The sequence below is a fragment of the Phaenicophaeus curvirostris genome, chromosome 4 (genome assembly GCF_032191515.1).
Source record: "Phaenicophaeus curvirostris isolate KB17595 chromosome 4, BPBGC_Pcur_1.0, whole genome shotgun sequence".
NCBI lineage: Eukaryota > Metazoa > Chordata > Aves > Cuculiformes > Cuculidae > Phaenicophaeus > Phaenicophaeus curvirostris.
In genome coordinates, this window is record NC_091395.1 from 43,129,338 (window position 1) to 43,144,292 (window position 14,955).

At 37.4% G+C, this 14,955-nt stretch overlaps 1 protein-coding gene across 18 annotated transcripts in view; it reads left to right on the plus strand.

Annotated features, from left to right (window-relative positions):
- The first annotated feature begins 6,201 nt into the window (after nucleotides 1-6,201).
- The window catches only part of TENM3 (teneurin transmembrane protein 3), a 485,815-nt gene continuing 477,061 nt past the window's right edge, over nucleotides 6,202-14,955 (plus strand). For 7 of the 18 annotated variants that reach the window (XM_069855866.1, XM_069855867.1, XM_069855881.1 and 4 more), the window contains exon 1: nucleotides 6,203-6,244. The gene's annotated coding sequence lies outside the window, so the exon portion shown is untranslated. Of the gene's footprint in view, nucleotides 6,245-14,955 lie in introns of all 18 variants that reach the window. The other 11 variants (XM_069855859.1, XM_069855863.1, XM_069855861.1 and 8 more) reach the window with 3 other exon arrangements.

Sequence of the window (14,955 nt, forward strand, 5' to 3'; positions counted from 1 at the left end):
TTCCTTTTTAACTTTCATTCTGCGTTATGTCCCAGAGAGACCTACTCTCTGATGTTGTCTTTTGATATGTTACTTTTCCTATGATACTAGTTATTTTAAGCATGTGTGACAGGTAACTGGCGTCCTTAGCTGTGAGGTTACGTCTCAGCAGGTTTTACCAGTAGTACTGTGAACATGAAAATAATATGCTAAGAATCTGTTCTATGGTAAAGGATATCATAGACAAAGAAAATGCGCTAAACAACAACAAAAAAGTCAATCACTCCTGAGCTGAAGTACATAGTTTCTAGGTAATGATATTTTAAGATTAAAACATTGCATATTCCAAGGCTTTCTTTTGAAACTGTTTTTCAAATTTACTGTCAGGAGCTCTAGTGGATGCACATAACTATTAATAACCAAATCAATTAACAGCATGTTGAGGTTCTGTAGAGTTAGTATACCTATATTCCTGTTGCAATTTAAAAAATATGTGCTCGTGTAAAAGGAGGTAAATCTTTACTGCTAGCATGCGGCTATGTCATTGAGTTTTACTCTCACAAGGTTGTAAAATTATATATGTGTATAGAGTGTGCTGGGTTTGTCACACAAGCAACAATGTAACAAGTGTGTACAGAACAATTATATACGTAGTTATATAGTTTAAAAGCTATAAAAAATAGTAAAAATATAGTTCTATACAAATATATACACTAGTTATACATAACTGTAGTATTTTATACGTATTTTTTCTGTGCAAACTTGTCCTATACAAGCCATGTCTGATTATATTGTTATACATATATAAAACTGTAGATAGCAATACATGCATATGTATCTCTATACAAATAACTCTGTTCTTTAAATTTTTTTATTTTTTTTTTTTTATGTTTTACATGAATTGAACTCAAGTGAATTTACCTGGACCCAGGAAATCTGTTCTCACTTTCCCTTGCAGCTTTAGATAGTAGACTATTGTTTACCACAGGAGGCTGTAACAGTCATTCATTTATACTGAGGGAATCTGGTTCTGAGAATCTAGCATTATTTATTTTCCATAGAACTGCAACTCTTGGCTCTTTTTGGTTCTTTTGTTACCAAGAACTTTGGATCAGCTGTGCCAATGATCCACCACAATAATCTAGTAAATAAAAATGCCCTGTATGATATTTGGCTCAGGACTCTTTCCAGCTGCGTCTAAGGAAATAACTCAAGTACAATTTACCAAGGAGCATTATTCACATAAGTGTCTAGGATTCTTCTTTAAGTTGACTGCAAATGTCTGGTCCTATCCATTTTGTTCCACATAACTTTTACTGAAAATCTTTGTAGATGGTTGCAGTTTGTGAGAAGGTTCTTACCTGCTTAGTTGCTGTACCATAAATTGTTGTTCGTTAGATAACAACATCAACTCTACTTTACACTAGATCCTTCTTGATTTATAAACACTTTAGTCACTTTTACTTAGGGTTTTCAAGAGTCCTTAGCAACAAAGGTAGAAAGAGAATGTTGGTACGGAAAAACTCACTATCCGTTTTTACCATCTCAGTATGTAACTGAGCAGGAGGTGAAGTTCCAGTTCAATATTCTGAAACTGAAAACTATTTTTCTGATGTGCAAGATATTCTTCTCCAATTCAAATAAACATATGGTTTCTCAGAGATATTAACATAGCAATATAATCACTCAAGTTTCAAGTTAATAGACCTTTAAAGTTGATAGTCAAAGAAATAGGGTGTGCAGTGTTTTATCTGGCAGGCAGCAGTAAAGCTATAGAACCTTTTTTGAGTCACTTTTACATAAAGTATCATTTATATTTTACCATCTCTTGTTCATGGGATGAACATTTTCTTCATGGGATGAAAGACTCAATCTCAGTACATGTAATAAATACCCCACTCACTGTGTGGGTGGTAAGCAAGACATTGCAAGAAACTGATGCCGTTGTCTGACCATATGTATCTTGTCCTGCAGAGGTTAGGACCTATGGGAGACCAGCTGCCTCTGGAGAGGCAGCTGAGGCCAAGCAGCCGTATTGCTGCATTGTTGTCTGGAATAAGTCATTGTTCCCCATCTACAGGAAGGGTCAGAGGGAGGACCCGGCAAACTACAGGCCTGTCAGTCTGATCTCAGTGCCAGGGAAAGTCATGGAACTGGTGATCTTGAGTGCTGTCATACAGCACATGCAGGAGAACCAGGTGATCAGGCCCAGTCAACATGGGTTCACAAAAGGCAGGTCTTGCCAAACTAACCTGATTGCCTTCTATGACAAAGTAACTCACCTCCTGGACAGGGGAAAGGCTGTGGATGTGTCTTCCTGGACTTCAGTAAAGCCTTTGACACAGTTTCTCACAGCATTCTGCTTAGGAAACTGTCATCCTCTGGCCTGGACAGGCGCACACTCTCCTGGGTGGAAAACTGGTTGGATGGCCGGGCCCAGAGAGTGGTGGGAAATGGTGTGAAATCCAGCTGGAGGCCAGTGACAAGTGGGGTTCCCCAGGGCTCAGTGCTGGGTCCAGCCCTGTTCAATGTCTTTATCAATGACTTGGATGAAGGCATTGAGTGCTCCCTTAGCAAGTTTGCAGATGACACTAAGCTGGGTGGAAGTGTGGATCTGCTGGAGAGTAGAGAGGCTCTGCAAAGGGATCTGAACAGGCTGGACCGCTGGGCTGAGTCCAATGGCATGAGGTTTAACAAGGCCAAATGCCGGGTCCTGCTCTTGGGGCACAACAACCCTATGCAGTGCTACAGACTAGGAGAAATCTGTCTAGAAAGCTGCCCAGAGGACCTGGGGGTGTTGGTTGACAGCCAACTGAACATGAGCCAGCAGTGTGCCCAGGTGGCCAAGAAGGCCAATGGCATCTTGGCTTGTATCAGAAACGACGTGACCAGCAGGTCCAGAGAGGTTATTCTCCCTCTGTACTCAGCACTGGTGAGACCGCTCCTGGAATCCTGTGTTCAGTTCTGGGCCCCTCACCACAAGAAGGATGTTGAGGCTCTGGAGCGAGTCCAGAGAAGAGTGACAAAGCTGGTAAAGGGGCTGGAGAACAAGTCTTACGAGGAGCAGCTTAGAGAGCTGGGGTTGTTTAGCCTGGAGAAGAGGAGGCTGAGGGGAGACCTCATTGCTCTCTACAACTGAATGAAAGGAGGCTGTAGAGAGGAGGGAGCTGGCCTCTTCTTCCAAGTGACAGGTGACAAGACAAGAGGGAATGGCCTCAAGCTCCACCAGGGGAGGTTCAGGCTGGACATTAGAAAAAAAATTTTCATGGAAAGGATCATTGGACACTGGAACACACTGCCCAGTGAGGTGGTTGAGTCACCTTCCCTGATGGTTTTTAAAAGACAGGTGGATGAGATGCCGAGGGGTATGGTTTAGTGATTGATAGGAATGGTTGGACTCAATGATCCTGTGTTTGTTTTCCAACCTAGTGATTCTGTGTGATTTTGTATATGACTTCCTGTTATCTTCTTCCAGAAGCTAGTTAGGAACAATTAGATGAACTTTCATTTTCCTGTTGAAGACTGACATTTTACACATTCTGAAAACAATAATTTTCTCTTCCTTTTCTTACACAGCAGTCCCTTCCACAATGCTTGGATTCTTGTCTCTGGTCTGTTGTGAGAGTTTGTGCATGAAATGAACTGTTGTAGATTAACATTTCAATTGCTGAATTTTAAAATTCCTGATCACAACCCCTCTGCTGAATAATACCTTTCCTGTTAAAACCAGAAAACTGATTAATCAGACTGATTCCAGTGAAACTGAAGAATTCCACATCTGAGCACCTCAGAGGGAGCTGATCAGCCTTCATTGCGATTTGTTGGACTTTAAACTGGCTGCTATTTTCAGTTTTCATTCCCAAGTTTCTGAGGGCAGCACTTTGATCATGCTCCAGTAAATGAAGATTAGAGCATCAAAGGGAGTTAAATATGTTGGCACTGTCACCAAGCTTGACTTTCAAGTTTGCAGTGCTAGGAATACATTCAGAAACATGAGTCAAGTGAATCAGGACAGTTAGGCACCTAAGAAATGGAATCATGAAGGGAGGAATTTTGAGCACAGGGTTACCTAAACCTGGGAATAGGAAATTTTGAAGAAAGCAGAGTTATAAGAATTTCTGCTCTTTCTTGAATTTAAATATATATTCTTCACAATTGTGAAGGCAGTGCTTAGAACTGAAGCTCCAGAAGTGGAAGATTAAATTTCTGCAACTATAATGCATCTAGAAAATGCAAGGATGAAATTTAAGATTGTTGCCTCAGGTCTTTGCTCATTAACATTCCGGGTTTGCTGCAATCTCCTTTGCTTGCAGGGCTTCAGAATTCCTGAAGCAGGCTGTATTAAGATCTGTGGTGCAGATACTCTGATGGCACAAATACGAATTCCTAGATACTCAGTTGGGAAATTAGGCACAAGTCTGTTTATTTTGTGTTTGGTTTATGCTTGTTTAAAACTTAAAGAAAGAATGCAAATACTGTAGTATTTGGGTTTATACATAAATCAGGTGTAGATATTTAGGTAGATATTTAACCGTATCTAGGAATGAAGGCATTCATCATGTGTAACGGTTACCTGGGAAGACAGACACCATAATTCTAAACATCCCCTCTTTCCTTCTCCTCCCCCAGCTATTAATTGATGAGGGCCAGCTGAAATGAGTTTCTTATGCACCTCCCAGTTACTCGCTAATGGAGTGTTGAGGGAAGCAGAAAAAGCCTTGACTCTGTGTAAGCACTGCTCAGCCACAGCTAAAATATGCCTGTTATCAACACTGGTCACAAATCCAAAACATAACACCATATTGGCTACAATGATGAAAATTAACTCTTATCACAGTCAAAATAAGTACACTACTATTATTTGGATCATATTGATAGCCTTTCTGATTGTTTGATTAGTCAGTCCAACACCTACTTTTTAAAAAGAAAAAAAGTCACAGAAAATGCTGAGCTTTAACATTATACCTATTTTGTTTTAAATAAAAAAAAAAAACCATGGATGAAGTGCTCCTTCACACTAAATTTTTTAAATGCTGTAAGCACAACAAAACAAACATTCTGTTGTGGGAAGAACTATTTATACAAATATAGGAAATGTATGGGGTTTTTCACATTTGATCCATCACCAGAAGTTATTACTATCATTTGAAAAATCACAGCATTATTAAAGGCTCTGAGAAAAATTGTGTAGACTGTCTGGATTCTTGTCTGAGGAGGAATTCTCAAAACAAAAAGTTGTTGTGTAGTTCAAGACATTGTACTTTTTTTCCCTTTTTGGCAAACAGTACAACGAGAACATAATTGGAATATAAGGAACATAAGTATGAGACATGATTTTCAGATACTATTGTTATTGGCAAGGGCTTTCTTCCTTGTATGCATTTAATTTATTAATGCTGTCTTCATAAGTGAGATACTCCCAAATTCCTGATTATTAAAACAAAAAATCATTTTATAGTTATCGTTAGAACACTCTGAGCTTGCAATACTTATGGAAAAAAACTATCTGAAAACAGCTCTTTGTATATAATCTAAGTGCTATTACGTTTGTTTTTCTTTAAAAAATAATCATTATCTTTTCCATATGCTTTATGTTTATTACTGTTGAATACGTTGGCTTTGCAATGCTATGGCAGGGGGATATATAAGATATTTGCTGGTGCATACATCAAAAAAATTGCTAAGTTGCAACTGAAAATTCAGATCATCTGTGCTAAAGCTAGGGAGGCCTTTCTCTTCAAATTCATATTAAATTCTCAGGACACGAGATCAGTTTTACACAATAGCAGAAGGAAAAGAACCTTTTCATGTGTGACCAGAAGAAACCAAATGTGAAAGTAAATGAGGTGCAATGAACACAGATCTCCAAAATGTCATTTTTACATTTAGTATTCAACATATAATCAACATTTCCATATGGTTCAAACAAATAAAATTGCATTTTACTGTGTAGTAACATGTCAGTCCAGCAGCAGCTAGGATAAATATTTTATTACAGATAATCTGCATCTCATTAAGACTTTAGAAAAGATACACAGTTTATGAAAACATTGTATATCACAATGAAAAAAGGAAAACTGTGGTAGAGAAAAAAATCATTTAATGTTTTGCTTTTTGAAGTTACTCTTGTATTTTGTAATAATAATTAAACATTTTTTAAGAAATAAAAATATGTTTGATGCCTAAATTCTTCATAATCTATTCCCATTGCAGATTCCTGGACCATCAGAGGCCCACCAGCATAACACTACATAGAAAGCTGAAGGTAAGATGAAACATCCTAGAGCCCCAAGCTCTTTTGGGACCTGTATATTGTGTTGGTGCTTTTAAAATGATACACAGTTGCCAAGCTGACAGAACAGAGTAAGCTACAAAATTTCAGTAGATCTGTATGTGGTCGGTATATAATGTTCTACTGATTTACCCATTCTCAATAATTTATGCTACTGTATCTGATTTATTGTTGTTGCAGGAACTGCATAGGTCAAAATGTAAAATGGAATAAATTCGTGCAGCCCTAACTTTAAAAGATATATTTTATCCAAGAAGGAAGATCCACAGTGATAAATCCTGTACCCTGTTTCCAGACTTATCAAGAGTAGAACATAACTGAATAAATAATTAAATTCTCAAAATGAACTACTAAATCTCTTGTGAGAGTTCTCACATTTCCACAAGAAACTACTGCTGCCTACATATGCCGTATTGTGATAGGTTTTAATTATGCCCGTCTTTAGAGTAATAATTTGCAAACATCATTTGTAGCCATGACCACAACTCAGCTGAAAGCAGATAAGGTACCAGAGCTCTGAAATGGCAGCTCTTGGTGCCCACACAGAAGTGTTTGTATTTGACAGTGATCTGGCTGCGACCAATCTTACTATGTCTGATTGGTACTTACATAGCAACTGGACTGAATTGCACAAGTACCTGTTTTTTTTTTCACTTTGGTTTTAGTTCAGTGATTTTTCTCAATGGTAACCGAAGTCAAGTAATTTAAAGCTCGTGAACCTCACAAAAAGGCTTCATTTAAAACCATATTCTGCATCTTGTGACACCAAATGGAAAGTGTGTTCTTCTATATGACTACAAAAGGTTTTAGAACAGTGATCAGATACACGTTCTGCTCATTAATGTTTGTACAGTATCCTGCCTTGAAAGAGCTACAGTTTCCTAGAGCAAGTCATTCAGCATTCGACTACACTCTTCAAGTTTAATGGGTTGAGCTCTTTGAGTTCCCCTACCTCCTCCTGATTGATGGTTTGTTTCTTCTTTTAATACAAAATTCAGTAAAATTTCCCACAGTGAAAAGGGTCTTTTAATTATAAAACACCAGCGTGTGGGAATGATTCAATTTACACATCAGAAAAGTTCAGTTACTTGACCATAATTTATTTTTTGTGCTGATCATTTACAGACCACAGATTCTTCTTTTTTTCTTTTTTTTCCCCACTCTCTTTCCTTCTCACTTGATCTCTCTCCATGTAAAAGAATAAAAATCTCAATAACCTAGAAAAGGCTTTAGATATTGTATCACTTAGTCACCAGAACTAGAGTCTTCTTTATCAGATTTTTTTATCTGCTTTTATCCCTTTCTTTTTTCCTAGCTGTGTTGTGAAATTTAAATGTATTCTGTAATTGCTGAGTAATCCATATTTTTTCTTTTATCTAACAAAGGAGTAGTGTAAGGAGGGGTAAGGTATCTCACTCATGGAACTGTGAATATAAGAGATATTGCCCAAAATAGGTATTTGCAGTTTGAATGTTGCATACAACCTAACTGACCATGGCCTTCTTCGTCAGTGCTCTCTAGCACTTTAATTTGTCTCCTTCAGGGGATGATAAATCTCTATATTTCATTTTTCTCTCTCTCTCTTTTTTTTTTTATGAGGTGTAATTGATTAATACTGAAATAAATGTCTGGAAGCAATGGAAAATTTCTAGGGCTTGCATTGATGGGAGCAGGAGGTCTTAATGACAAAGCTTTGTAAGTTCTGGATGTGATTTTCCTAGCAAAATCAAAAAAGTTAATCTTACCTTGTGCTCATTATGGGCATAAGGGAAATAAGCAATAAAAATGTCCAGAATACCATTTTTAAAGATATTTTTCAATATATTTACAGACATGTTCTTGTATTTATTTTGGTTTAAATTAAATGCAGTTTGTGACTGAGAACTATTAGATTATAGTAAGCTAATTTTAAAATAAAAAAGTAACTGTAGGGAATTGTAGGTATCATTTATTCATTCATATCATTTATTCAATGTTGCATGTATAATTTTGGTATTCAGCTGAGTACCTAACCGTATTTATTTATTGCCTATCACTTGCAACTCACATAGGAAGACAATGTCTGTGCTACTGAAAGACAGTGGTGCTACTGAAATACACTGTTGCTACTGCTTAACTTTTTTAGTATTTAATTTAGTCTGTTTTCCACTTTAGAAAGGATGAATGAATGCTACTCTAATAAAACGTGTCAAGCTTGGGGCAGGGAGACAGCTCTTCAAAAGCTTTTCAGCTATTTGAAAGGTGCTCCTCCTTTACCCTGCACTAAACATTTAGGCTAAAATAGCCAAAATGAATGTGTGTTTTGTAGACTCCCTGTGAGAGAGAAACTGAAAGGCTGTTTTAGTAATACCTGTACCTGCTGCTGTTGGAATGTACTTCTGTTTAGAAACACAAGTGTATCCCTGAAAAAGACTGACAAGCTGAAGCTAGCATGTGCTTGTAAAACTAAGCAACGTAAGATGTTGTCTTCTGTTGCCAATTTAGTCATTACAGGATGCTAGTAATGCCACTAGTTTAATTTTACAAATTTAAATGTCTACTACAGCATCTTCCACTAATTCACTTGTACCTTACTGTACTCAAATCCTTCTCATTAAAGAGAACAGTTCAGAGCACATGGAGACAGAGATAATCATGATCAATGAACACAGGAAGAATTTTTTCCAGTTCTTATTAATGTTCATACAGACATATAGCTTAATATTAAAGTACACTCAGAATTTTAGTTCTGAAAGAAAATTTTTTTAAATCTTCATGATCTCTGGAAAAGAATGGACCTTTATATCTTCTATCTGACTGGCATGTTGTGCTAAGTAAATGCTCACATATGTGATCTCACAAATATTCATATGGAAGATGGATTGTACTTTTCTTAAACAAAACTAGCATCAGATACATAGAGTTATTCTGTGTTTTGGTTTGTTCTCTTTTTTTCATGCAATCAGTTAATTGAGGTCCTCTGTTCTACATCAGTCTACCTGGAACAATGAATAGGCTGTGTTTTCAAATTACTTCCAAGTTTCTTATGCTATTCAAACATTGTGTGTCCCAAAAGATGCGACCCACTGATCAGTATTCCTGCTTGTGGTGCAGTAGGAGTCCAGTGACAATGCATCTGGATCTTCTTGGGGTTTTTTGGTATTCTCCCTAATGACTTCCAGGCCTGTTTCATTTACTAAGCAAGCCCTGTAGCATTGTTCTCAGTAGAAGTTTCTAAATTTAGTAGATGTCCTGATGACAAAATTTTGTGGCAGAAGTTATTATTGTCACAACTTTTTTGGTTTTGTTTTTGCTCTTTTCCTTTCATGATAATGGATGTAAAGTGTTAAGTCTCAGTAAGGCTGCAATGTTCTCACCAATACAAAGAGCTTATGGCTTTATTGCGTTGTGTGTATTTTTGTTCGTCCATGGAAATTTTCATTGAGTAGGCAGGGATTACAGTGACTTAGTCTCTCCTGTTGTAACTTCACTGTGTCTGTGCACTAGGTGTCACAGTATCCTGAGTTCGTGCATTGTTTATATAGGAGTTAGAGCTGAATTCCCAGCTCACAGTAGATCCACTTCCCTGATTGTACACCTTTTATTTTGGGGTTTTTTTTTGTTAACAGTCATGCATCTCTGTGATTACTGTTTAAATAATGATATGATTCCTCCAAATTACTATCAAATCTTTGTCAGGCTACATATGTTTATGTGCTGTGAAAAAACATGCCAGTGGAAATGTTTTTTCAAGTTATCCTAAACAGAATAAAAAAGGATTGTACTTGATTATTAAACTATCGTCTTCTTGTAGCAATCAGTCAGTCAATTTTGGAGACCTGCATTGTTGGGTGGGTGTTTTTATGGTTGCACGCTCCTAGCAATTTTACACAAAATTGCACCATTCGGCACATATAGTTGTAAACCTGAGAAATTCTTTCTCAAAAGTGTACCTTAGCCACCAGCAGGCAATGGGGAAGATGAGTTTGAAATCTTCTCTGCCACCAAAGCTGAGGTCCCTATCTGAAGTCCTGAGCTGCAAATCAAATTAGCCTGGGAGTCACAGGCCTGAATTCCTTGTTTAATTGCTTTTCTGTACAGACTAGTTTTTACTCTTTCCATTCAGAATCCACTGAGGGTTAGTGATGGTGCTAGTTCCCGTCTTTAGAAAAAGGTTTCCTTGAAAGTGGAAAAAATTCTGTTTCTAGGTCCTTTTCAAAATCACATATCTTACTCCAGCCACAGAATGTCATCAGAAGGAAGGATCACTACTGAGCCCAGTGCTTTGTGTAAATAGTTCTAGAAGGATGAATTAGGGCCAGGAGTCTTCTCTCCTCTTAAAATTCCAGAATTTTCTATTACACTTACCAAAGAAGATTTTTCTGTCTCTAACATGCTTGGTCATCAGAAATTCAGTGTATTCCCGGTGTATGGCCCCTATTTAAAACCTCTCCTTGAGATATATTAATTTATGAATTCAACTTCTAAAGACAATGAAGATATTGAAGCTGTTAGATTTCAGTCTGTTATTGCCACAATCAACATCATACTTCTGGAGGTGGCCAGAGGTGTTTGATCAGTAATGAACTCAATTTTGTTAGGCTCTAAAGCAATTCCTGAGCTTATCTAACTGAACCTGTTCAATAGCAGAATAAAGTGAAGAGATACCTCCTCTGTAAAGGTGAAAAGTGACTGCTAAAACACATGCATATTTTGCCACATAAGCAAGATCCTGAACTTCTTGGAATTCCAGCAGAAAGTGGAAGTTAGCCCTTACTCCTGAGCCTCAGTGCAATCTACTGGCATAGCCACAAACAATAGAGAGTAGTGTAAATTTTGTGCTTTGGTTCATCTAGTTAGGGCTGACCCAATGCGTACAAGTCATCCAGTGACTCAATATGAAGTTTTCTGGGATATATATACATTGCAGACATGGCACTTAAGGACATGGTTTAGTGGTGGACTTGGTGGACTCAATGATCTTAAGGGTCTTCTCCAGCCTAAGACTTTTAGGGTCTTGGAGCATCTCTCTTATGAGAAAAGACTGAGAGACCTAAGTCTGCTTAGGCTGGAGAAGACTGAGAGGTGATCTTATAAGTGCTTATAAATATCTATGGGGCAGCTGCCTGGACGATGTGACCAAATCCTTTTCAGTGGTGCCCAGCAAAAGGACAGGGGGCAACAGGCACAAACTGGAACACAGGAAGTACCACTTGAACATGACAAAAAATCTCTTTACTATGAGGGTGTCAGAGCACTGGAACAAGCTGCCCAGAGAGGTTGTGGAGTCGCCTTCTCCACGATATTCAAAGCCCATCTGGACACATTTTTGCTGTAGGTGAACCTGCTTTAGTGGGGGGGCAGAGGTTGGACTAGATGATATTCAGAGGTGTCTTCCAACCCCAACCATTCCATGATTCTGTGATTCTGTAAACATGAAAATTTGCCTTTGTTCCTAGAAACTATTTCTGTCTTTTTTCTTAGGGTGATCCTTTGGAGGGTTTGCAAAGATAACAGACAAAATCATGGAATCCATTTTAGAGAACAGAGCAATGGGGAAAACGTTGTGCCTAGAGAGGTGCTACATTGATACAATAGAGGAGTTTCAGTACTGTCTTTTAGCATCCCTTACTCTTTCGCAAAACTTTCTTTTACTTCTACAACCAGTTGATATTAACAGAAATGATGCTTAATCCAAGATCAGAGAGTAAATATCACAGGTAATAAAGTCTAGATGATACTGTCATTGCCAATCTGTATAATTTTATGCTAACTGGGTAGTAGAATAGTAATGTTTTACTTTCTCTGTAGAAAAGCAAGTTCTTTTTCCAGGAAAAATGTTTACAAAGAACTGGAAGCTGGGTTTTGTTAGATATTATGAATACAGCTGAACTAACTAGGGTGTGAGTGTTTTGAGAAGTGCGTTTGATAAAAAAGAGCAGGGGCTTTTCCTTTAATAATCTCCCTTTTTATTCTTTTTTTTTCCTTCCTTTTATGTTTATACTATTTATCACTTGCATGCCAAAAAAAGAAAGAAAGGAAAAAAATGAAGGGGAAAAAAACTGAAGATTTTGTTGCTTTCCTAACCAAATGTTAAATAATGTTGACAGTCAGCTTCACTTTTGCAGCATGGCGATAACGTGTCTAAAAGTAGTCCAGCTGACGCTTTGAGTTACCACAAGTATTGCCACCCTGTTATTTTAAGATGCTCAGTTATTCTTGAGCCACTGAACTATTGTTTCAAAAAGCATTTCCTTATTTTCCTTCACAAGGCTAAAAAACCTTTCTTGTGGTTTGTTATGGTTCTCTGAACTATTTTTAAAGGCTAGTTTGTGATAGATTTTGTACTGTAATTTTTTTATTTAGTTTACTGAATCCATCTAACCTGAATAGCTCTTGATCAAAATCAAGAGAACTTGAAGCCAGTACTTCAAGCTGAACTAGAAGCTAGTATAGCTCAATTTGTCAGTGAGAATTTTTGCTGAAAGAACAAATAACTTTTCTTTTTTGCCAGCATTCTTCCTTTGTGTTTAAAAACTGTGATTGCTATATATTTAGTGTAAAATAAGAACCAGCATTTGAATTTTTGTTCATTTGAGGTAGAGTTTAACAATCTGTGTAGGAAGGGATGGGGTTTCCTGAAACTGAGATTTGGCCTCCAGACTACTCTGATGGGTTTTTTAAGAGGTTTGAGACATTTCCTTCCATTAATAGCAACTGAAAGGGACATTTTCGTGCATGCTATACTTCTGAGTTGATGGCAAACAGGTTCAGTTGATCCATATTTTTTTCACCGGCATCTGACAGATACCAAGAAGAGGCTGTGCACTGCCTCAGTAGGCTTGAGGCTATTGTACAAATTATGTTGTTCACAAATCTCATTTTAACATTATAGTAAGACAGGCAGAAAGGTGAACAGAAGCTTTATGGGTGTCAGTAGGATGGTCATTGACCTGATTGTCTTTTAATGGGAAAATACAAAACAAGGACAGATCAATTGAATGACACAAGTTAATGAACCAGGTGGAATTCATTAGAAAACGGGAACTGGTTCGTTATACGTGGACTGTCCAAGAATCAATCAGCAGTATAGAAACTAACAGTAAGTCCCAAAATCCATATGAAGAAAATAGATGTTAAGATACAGGCTTCATGTTAAAATTTTTGTTCACTTGACAATAGCTGTGTCAGAGACTATGAGATAGCGTAAAATACATGCTTCATTTATTTATTTGTTGTCAATCAGATGGGTAATGCTGTTTATATAAAAGTAGGGATCCTTAACTACTTAACTGCTTAACTACTGAGTTTTGGGGAAGTCTCTAAAAGTTGCAACTTGTGAAGCTGACTGTGGGTCCTGAAGTGTACCATACCCAGTCCAATTCCAGTTGTTTTGTTTCAGTGAAACTTTGATATGTAGTATTTCACATCACTTTTGCCAGTAACAATGTTAACTACGCTCGGGGGGTTTTTTTTAAATAAAATTAAATTAAAAAGTGAAAGATTGTATTCCTCTAGTCTGCTCACTACAGTTGACAAAGGTTATATATATTTAGTCACTGAGACTGACCCCAATGTAAGAGGCAATGCAAGCTACCTTCCACAAATATATAAAAGATATGTTAGCTGTGCCTGAGTCCAGAAGCACCAGGTGTGATTTTGGAGCCTTTGCAGTATTCCCATTTCTGAGTACATACCTGTCATGTGGAAAAAAAGGTCTAATCTCAGCTGCAAATTCTGAGAATTACATATCATGTCCCTTCAAGCAATAAATGCTCTTTTGTCTATCTAGATTTTGTTATATGTTTTTTACAATAATTCCTAACAGCGCTGTTCTATGTCATTAAAATATCAAAATATAGTAAGTCAGCTGGCAATAAATGGAAAAAGTAGAAATCCATAGCAAAGATTAGTGATATCTAAAAGTGGTTTATGGGTCCTAGTGGGATTCCTCCTTTTTTAACAACAAAGTGCTGAGTGAAAGAATATGCACAGCTTACTTTGTCTTCCTATTTCTTTTGATCTGAAAGAACAATCAGATAAGGCTGATTTCTGAAGACAGTTCAGAATGAACAGATTTCAGTTGCCCCCAGTGATAACCATCATTGTCAACAGGAGGCATTCCAGGTACTGACACTAGAGCCTTAAATGTTCAGATACTGAACATTTTATCTTTTATTTTAAAAACTACTGCTGGGAACTCTCTTTATAGAATGCAATAGATGATGACTATTTAGGAGAAGAATGAACCCTGAAGGAGAATAAAGCCCAAGCCTCAGAGACTGTCAGTGAACACCAGAAGGACAGAATAATTTAAGGTTAAGGTGAGGAATTTCATGCACACAGAAAACCTTAAGCTGTGGAAAATAGAAAGATAGAACACAGGAGTTACAGGCTACAAAATCAAAATTAAAAGAACTTAGAGGCCCTGGCCCTTATGGGTATTTGTCCAGATTACTGAATCAGTACACATGCTGACAGAGTGCAGAAAATCAAGTGCTTTTTCCTAGGGAAGGCTCAGAACTGGAATACGTCGAGGTGTTGATAACAGAAGTTGAGGTGTCTGGATTAAACCAGTGCACAGAAATGCTAATAGCTACCTTCTGTGAGCTATGTCATTTAACAAGTGCTATCAGTCCCTCTAATGCACAAGCTTCGGGTCTCAATTTTTGAAGAAAAGATTGACTTTTGGCACAATGTGACAA